Source organism: Odocoileus virginianus, chromosome 17, assembly GCF_023699985.2.
Source record: "Odocoileus virginianus isolate 20LAN1187 ecotype Illinois chromosome 17, Ovbor_1.2, whole genome shotgun sequence".
NCBI lineage: Eukaryota > Metazoa > Chordata > Mammalia > Artiodactyla > Cervidae > Odocoileus > Odocoileus virginianus.
In genome coordinates, this window is record NC_069690.1 from 53,574,027 (window position 1) to 53,582,626 (window position 8,600).

An 8,600-nucleotide genomic window follows, 5' to 3' on the forward strand; every position below is an offset into this window, starting at 1 on the left:
TGCTGTGACGTTACATCATAAACAAGATTGCGAAGTTGCTGGAGGTGGGGGTGGTGGGATGAATCAGGCAGGAAGGGCCTCAGGGAATGTGGCACATTTTTTTGTTTTGCCTGCTCTTTGTAGCATGCAGGATCTTAGTTCCCTGACCAGGGATCAACCCTGGGCCCCCTGCGTTGGAAGCGCAGAGTCTTCACCCCTGGACGACCAGGGAAGACCCAACAGACTTCTCTTTTTACAGATGAAGTAACAGGCCACAGGGCAAGGGGGCTAGCCAAAGATCACAGAGCAGCCAGGTGGGTTAAGTAACACTCGGTTGCCTGATGCCTCTTGCAGTGCCAGCTGCCTCCTGTTCCCAGGTTAGACAGTCCCGGGAGGCACCATACTCCATCCTCCCAGCGTGTAACCTATGTAACCTTCTCTGAGACGAGCATGGGTTGTTCGGGAGGTGGTCGTACTCCAGGAGGCAGCCGGATCTGGGCAGCAACTCTGGCTTTTCCCCTCTCCAGATGTTGCCCTAGGGAAGGTACCCAGCCTCTCTGAGTGTTCCCTCATTTGTAAAACAGATCTTATAATATATTATGAAAGTGGTACCCGCATGGGTCACTGGGAGATGGTAGTGACAATGCGCAGAAAGCACTTAACATGCTGCCCAGGATTTAGTGCACGTGGGTTAGTAACGATCATGGCTATCGGTGGGGTCTGAAACGGGCCCACAGGGCACTCCTTGCATCTGTGGTCCCGGCGGCCCAGTAGGTGAGTCCAAGACAGTTCCAGTGAGCAGTCCTGCTTTTCTGACCCTTATGTGGCAAACAAACAGAGCCCATCCTCATCAAACCAGCAGGGGGTGTTGACAATCCAGCCAGCGTCCCCTAGCCAAGGGTGGGGGAGGACCCCTGGAGAAGTCCGAGCTGTTAAGGTGCCCAAGGAGCTGAGTATCTTTTAGGGAGGGGGAGTCGCAGACCCACCAGCCTGCCCCCATTTTGCCATTGTCGGAACTTTACCAAAAGCTTTCCCCACTCCTGCGATGTAGGCAGGTGAGGGGTTTTATCCTTCACAGGTGAAGATAATGAGTATCAGAAAGGTTTTCTGATGTTCCCAAGGTCTCGAAAGTCAAGGAAAGTTCAGGATCCCTCCCCTATGCCCCTTCTGCCACTCCTGCAAGGGCGGGAGGACATTACATACAAGCTCCATTTTACAGGTGTGGCAACCGAGGTTCAGGGGGCAATGACCTGCTGGGAACTGCGTAAGCCAGGATGTTTAGTCTGGACCATTCACACAGCTGCACTTGGTCAGCTGCCGTCTCAGGGCGTGTATCTAGCACTTTCTACATATCGGGCCCAGCAAACCCAGGAAAATGGTGTGTCACGGCTCTGTCTCACAGGTAAGGAGACCGGGGCTCGGGCAGGTTTAAGTCATTTCTCCAAGCTTTGGGACTCCCCTGGTGGCTGACACCGTAAAGAAACTGCGTGCAATGCAGGAGACCTGGGTTCAATCCCTGGGTTGGGAAGATTCCCCTGGAGGAGGAAATGGCTACCCACTCCAGTATTCTTGCCTGGAGAATCCCACGGACAGAGGGGCCTGATGGGCTACAGTCCATAGGGTCACAAAGAGTCGGACATGACTGAATATTGTACAGCACCAAGCTTCTGAGTGCAGAAATGTCAGGGCTGTGGGATTCAAACCCCAAACTCTGGCTCTTTCCATGGCCGTCCCAGACCCATTCACTGAGCTGGATGCTTACTCAGCCTGATTCAGGGGCTCCCTGGGTCCGAACAGGGGCTCCGCTGGCAGGACTTGGGGAGGTGGGATGGGGGACAGACGGGCCTCTCTGCCCCCTCCTGCTCAGCCGTTAACTATACCACTCATGGCTCTCTGCCTGTGTGTACATGTGTACATGTGTGCCCGTGTGCGCCCACGTGTGGGTGGGTGTATGTGATGTAGCTGAGGACCCGCACGTGGATCCATGCAAGGACAGGGTGTGATGGACCCAGCCCGTCCTGGGAAGCTTGTATTTACTTGTGAGCTTCAGTGTGCTTCTGTGTCTCTGTCGTTTTCCCCATTTGTCTGCCTCGGGGTTTCCAGGTTTTCCAGAGGAGGGATGTGTGCACGTGAGTGTGTGTGTGTGTGTGTGTGTGTGTGTGCATGCACAGTCACAGAGGGCTTCATGACTTGGTCTAGAGTCTACTTTATTTTTTAAATATTTACTTATTTGGCTGCATAGAGTCTTAGTTGTGGCACACAGGCTTAGTTGCCCCAAGGCATGTGGGATCTTAGTTCTCTGACCAGGGATTGAACCCACGTCCCCTGCCTTGCAAGGCAGAGTCTCAGCTGCTGACCCACCAGGGACGTCCCTAGAGTCTATTTTAGGCTCCTCCTCCCGTCTGTTGTCGGGGCCCCAGCTCCTTTAGACGGAGAGGTTGACGCTCCGGCCCCATCCCTCGCCCTGAGCAAAGGGTTCCCATGAAGCTTCCTCCAGCCCTCACTCAGTAACTGGCTTGTTGGGGAGTCAGAGCCCCGGGGCGGGGGTGGGCAGTAGTGGGAGAAGGGCCGGTGGTCCAGAAGGCAGGGAATGGGGTAGACAGGAATCCACCTTTCGGGGTGGTCCGGGTACTGAGGGGCCTGATGGGCCTTTCTAGGAGCTGCAGTGCCCAGACTGGCCTTCCAGCCCTGATATTTGCTGGGAGGGCTGACTTGCTGTTTCAAGCCTCGGTATTTTCATCTGTAAATGGGGATAATTATACCCCACATCACAGACCAGTTGTGAGGATAAACTACCTAAAAGCACTTAGCTCAGCCTTGACATCCAGTAGGTAGAGAACCAGCCCAGGGACCTGGGGGCAGGGAATCTGGGGACGGGGGAGGGCTCAGTGGGCATCAGCCAGGCCTGGGCATCCCTGAGCTGTTGGCAGAGAGCAGTGCCATGCTGGGCTGAACCCCATGTTAACACACCTTCCGCTCAGTCATGCAGAATGGAAGTCGGGGGATTATCACACTTCTGAACCCCAGTGCTTCACACATACACACACACACATGCAAAATGTGGGCAAGGACAAGAGCAACATAGAGGAAGTGAGCTTGTTCAGGCCTTTTCCTCACTGGAAACAGAAACCGTTTATGAATATCATTACTGACACCAATATATATTAGATTTAAATCATATCAATAGCCAAAATAACATTGCTATCATTGCCATGTCCCAAGGAATGGCATTTGTGATAGTGTATCTGCTTCAAACCTTAGCCCTTTTATTACCTTCCTGGTAAAGTACATATTAATAGTATCACCTTCATCCTCTCCAAATCACCCTCTCAGAAAACTGTGGCCCAGAGAAGCCAAGTGACTTACCTAAGGTCACACAGCAAGGACCGGAATCTGTATACAAGAGTCGCAGCCCTTACTCCCTGCTCCAGCCCTGGCACTGGCACCCCAGGCCCCCCACACACCCGTCAGGCTATTCCATGCCCCAGAGTCACTCACTCACACTGGCTATGGTGTTGCCCTGGTACGGTGGGGAGGGACCAGATGACCCTTAGAAAGCGTCACAAGGCAGAAGGCTGGGCTGCTAAGAGCCCCAGCCTTGGGTTTTCAAGGACCTAAGATGCTGAGGAAGCCTCAATGCCTGTAAGGTGAGGACAGACGATGGCCCCAGAGTCTCAGCAGCATCCCCACCAGATCCAGGTCGGGCCCCTTTCCTTCACTGCTCTTTCTTCCTTGACCTGCCTCTGGTCCATAACCAACCTGGCTTTGTCCCTGCAGAAGGGCGGGATGGAGGCTGCAGGTAACTGTGGCACCCCGCAGAGGGTCCCTGGAGGCGAGGCTGATGCCGAGACACCCCGTCCCTGTGGTCCTGCCCTGCTGGATCCAGAAGCTTCGGGTGCTGCTCCCACTCTCAGCTGACCAAGGTCTGAGCCAGCGGCCCGGCCACTTCTCCCCAGCGCACTCAGCCCCACCCCTGTGAATAATGCCACTTGCCTCATGGAGCTGGGCCTTTGATGATTTGGGGGGTGGCAGGAATGGGTGGAACACAAGAAAGGGTTAAAGGCCCATTCACCTAGATTTAGAGCAAGAAAGGTTGCCCTGGTGGCAGGAGGTGGCTTTCTAGACCACCCTGTGCCCCCCAGACTCCCGGTTCCAACCCTCCAGGCCTCCAAACCCATCCTTGACTCTCAGGGTTCCCCCTCCAGGCCCTGGGTCCCAGGCAACACTCTCTGCCACCCTATCCCAAACACAACAGTAATTAACCCCAATGAACTCCAGCAAGTAAAGATCTGGATGGCAGAAGGGAGGACTCATCGCTGCCCCAGGGTGGGGAACTCCAGAGTCTCCCAGGAAGACCCAACCCAGCATCATCTAACACCACACCCCCCCATGCTATTACTGATGCCTAGGTAGGTCCATGAGAACCCAGCCCCTTGGGGGTCTGGAGTCTTCTCTATCATCTGTTTTTTAAGTTTTTTAAAAAAGCACAAAGTCAAAAAAAAAAAAAAAAAGCACAAAGTCTACCTTTTAAAAAAACATATATATAAATTTATTTATTTGGGGCTTCCCAGGTGGTGCTAAAGAACCCACCTGCCAATACAGGAGATGTAAGAGACCCGGGTTCAATCCCTGGGTGGGGAAGATCCCATGGAGGAGGACGTGGCAACCCACTCCAGTGTTCTTGCCTGGAGAATCCCATGGACAGGGCAGCTTGCCAGGCTACAGTCCACGGGGTCACAAAGATTTGGACACTAGAGTTGGAGCTAGAACTTGGCCGCCCTCAAAGACCGAGCTGAGTAATTCAGACTTTAGGTTGTGGTCTAGTCATCTCTACAGTGGGAGTGTACACACAATCTACTGGGATACAGGAAGAAAATATTAAAACTCCTATTGATATTTATCTCCCTCTGTTTTAGTGTATGTGAAGCTACTAAGGCTCAGAAAGGTTGAGTAACTTACCCAAGGTCACACAGCTAGTAAGCATGCCAGACTGCAAAGCTGTGCTCGTCACATGCACCGAGTCTTGTGCAGACAGGTGAGAGGTTGAGTGGGAGCAGAGGCTGGTGCAGAGCAGAGCGGCCGGGAGGCGTAGACGGCCCCCAGCCCTGGCTGTCTCTGCCTAGCATCCCACTGTGGGCAGAGGGCCAGGAGCCTGCCCAGGCCTGCCCCCCCAGGACCTGTTGTGAGAATCCAAGCAGAGAGTCTTGATGGCAGCAGGCCTGCCTGGCCAACCACCCAGAGCCTTTCACCCCAAGCTTTGTTCTCAGATCTTTCTCATCTTTGCTGGGAGCTGGAAGGCAGTGGACCAGGGCTGAGAACCCGGAAGGAGCTCGCAGAGAGGACTGAAGAATTTGGTAAATCGGCCTCTCAGCCACTCCACACACTCGGTTGTCAACCCCATGGCCAAGGGACCTCAGATGCCAGAATCACCCTGCTTTCCCACACTTCAGCGTGCTACATTTATGGGTGACATTTACCATCTGAATTATACCTATTAAAAAAACCATTATAGATTTTGAAAATAAAAAATGGAATTATAGTTGATTTACAATACTGTGTTACTGTCAGGCACATAGCAAAGTGATTCAGGCATATATATATATATATATATTTTTTTTTCTTTTGTTCTGGTTATTTTCCACTGTAGGTTATTCCAAGATATTAACCATAGTTCCCTATTCTATACAGCAAATCCCTTTTGGCTGATCTATTTTATGTATAGTATTTTGTATCTGGAAATAATTACTTTTATTCATGTATCTGGCTGCATTGGGTCTCAGTGGCTGCATACAGCGTCTGTAGTTGTGGCATGTGGAATCCTAGTTTTCCGATTAGTTCCCTGACCAGGGATTGAACCCGGGCCCCCTGCATGGGGAGCACAGAGTCTTAGCCACTGAGCCACCAGGGAAGCCCCAAGTTCTTTCCATTTTGAATCAAAATCTGCTTTGCTGCTTTGTTTTTGCCCTGGTCGACTTTACTGAGGTCTGATTAACTATAATAAAACACACGCCTGTTGAGTGTGCAGGTTAGTGACTTTTGACAGATGTATACACACCCATGTAAACACCACCACAATCACCATCTGGGTCATTTCCACCCTCCCAGAAAGGTTCCTCATGTCCCTTTGCAATAAACGTCCCCCACCCACCCCTCCCCAGGGAAGGATGGATGTGATTTCGATCGCTATACATTAGCTCTCCCTGTTCTTGAACTTCACAAAAATGGGATCATGCAGTAATTGCAGCTTCTTACCCTCCACCTAATGTCTGTGAGATTACATCAGTTCATCTACCCTCTTGCCTCTGCCAATGCCTTTTTATTGCGTAGGTTGTGTGAACCTATCATATTCAGCGTGTCCATTCTCCTGTTGGCGGACATTTAGGCTGTTTCCAACTTGGCTCTAATGAACAATGCTGCGATGATCGTTCAGGTTCAGGTCTTTATATGGATATGTTTTCATTCTTACTGGGTGAATATCTGGGAGCTGAATTACTGGGTCATAGGTTAAGCATATAGAACTTCCCAGGTGGCGCTAGTGGTAAAGAATCCAATGTTTTAAGCTGAGGCTCCAATGGGCTTCCTGGATGGCTCAGTCTCAGTGGTAAAGAAGTGCTAGGCAGGATACACAGGAGACGAGGGTTCCATCCCTGGGCTGGGATGATCCCCTGGTGGAGGGCACGGCAACCACTCCAGTATTCTTTCCTGGAGAATCAAATGGACAGAGCCTGGCGGGCAACAACCATAGGATCGCACAAGTCGGACAAGACTGAAGCAACTCAGCACACACTGCAGGGTAAGTGTATATTTACCTTAAAAGGAACTGTCAAAGTGTTTTCCAAGGGGTTTGCACCACTTTGCACTCTCCTCAACAACAAATGAGAGGTCCGTGACTTCGCATCCCCTTGCCAAGGATTAGCACTGCCCGGCTATTTAATTTTAGCTATGCTCTGGATCTGAAGGGCCCTCTCTTACTGGGATTTTAACGTGCATTTCCCTCGAGACTAATGACGTAGAGCATCGTTTCCTGTGTTTATTGGCCATTTGTACCTTTTCTTTGGTGAGCTGTCTATTCAGGTCTTTCGGATTTTGTTATTCCCCCATCTCCCAATCCACAGCCCCTCCCCCGGCCGTCTCCACCTGCAGTATACCTTCTTGTTTTAAGTGGGTTCTAAATTAAGGCTGCCTCTCTCCAAGGAGACTCCAGTCAGCCCCACCCCACGGGGATTCTTCGCTCCTCTGAACTCCGTGAATACACATTTGCCTCTGCTCCTGTTTAACACAGCATCTGCCTCCGTAGAGTACCGCTTAGATGTCCAAAGGGTGCACGAGGCTGGAGAGGGGCTTCTTGGCAACAGAAAGTTCACAAGCAGTGGGATTCTGCCCTTATAGAATTATAATGTTGCACACCAGTGGCAACTATGCTTTTTAAAGTTATATGTATCCTCCTCCCTGAAAATTCCAGGCTATCTGAGAAAGAGGAACATGAAGGTGGAATGGGGAGGGGGAAAGGCACCCCCCACCCACCCCACCCCATGCCTCTGTCTTAAGAATCTCTGATAAAAACAAAAGATGATTGGGCTTGGAGGAGATGTCCTGGATTTGAGTTCTAGTTCTGCTATTTAGTAACTGTGCGGGGGTGCTGTGGGCAGATCTGGGCCTCCATCAATTAAATGGGGATGACTTCATCCTCTGGGAGTTGTGGGGGTTACACAGAACCTGTTAAGGGCGAAGCCTTGGTAAACTGTAAGGAATCAGGTGTGTTTGCTTGGGTGTGTATGTGTTGGCCTATTAAATTACAAACTCTTTAGAATATCGATCTGGTAAAGAAACTCCTTTATATGTATTTAAAAAAAAAAGTTGGAGGGATAAACGCAAAAGAAATCAGGAAGGAAAACGCGAAGGAAGATGAAGGAATCCAAGTTCTAAGCGTTCCGGACTCTTTCCCGGTTTCTCTTCCGTTTCCTCCCCGCCTGCTCCTCGCCTTCCTCTCTCCTTTCTCCTCCCTCCTCCAAGGGGCTCCTGCCCCCAGAGCTGCCGCCCCCACCACTCCAGGCCTCATTTTAGAGGGACCTCCATATGAAGCCAGGACTTCCCAATGAAAAAAGAGAAAGGACAATCAGAAGTGGCGGAGGATGTTTGCACAACACAGCGGCTTTGCTCCCAGGGCCAAGGCCAGCCTCCCACAGCGCGGGCTAGGGCCGGGGCCGATGCAAGGGCCAGGACGGGTGCTGCTGCCGTCTCCAGGGCCCTTTGGGGTGGCCTGAGTGAGCGGTACCGCAGAGCGACCCCACCTGGATGGTCAGCTCTGAATGCTATTTTCGCTACAGCAATCCCTTCTCAGTCCCAAACCCTTTGGGCTAGAGACAGTTCTCCACGTGCCGCTGCTAAAGCCGGATTCAGAGGGGAGCGCCCACCCACCACCATCACTCGGAGGCTTGAGCGAGGCCTTGAACTTTCTGTCCCATGAATTCACACATCTTTCCCGGCACTGTTTTAGGTCATGAAGATAAGACTGGAGAAAAATTGGCCAAGTGAGGTCTGCCGGTACCAGCGTCCCCTCTGTGGGTGGAGAGAGGGGACGAATGTCCGTGTCGGGTGTGGAGCGGCTGCTAAGTGCTACT

The 8,600-nt window shown here is 51.7% G+C and overlaps 1 long non-coding RNA gene across 1 annotated transcript; it reads left to right on the plus strand.

Moving 5' to 3' along the window:
• The first annotated feature begins 1,230 nt into the window (after nt 1-1,230).
• On the plus strand, nt 1,231-5,518 carry LOC139038976 (uncharacterized). Its single transcript, XR_011492071.1, has 3 exons — nt 1,231-1,381; nt 3,757-3,902; nt 5,247-5,518. It is a non-coding gene; the product is annotated as an uncharacterized lncRNA (long non-coding RNA).
• Nucleotides 5,519-8,600: the final 3,082 nt, after the last annotated feature.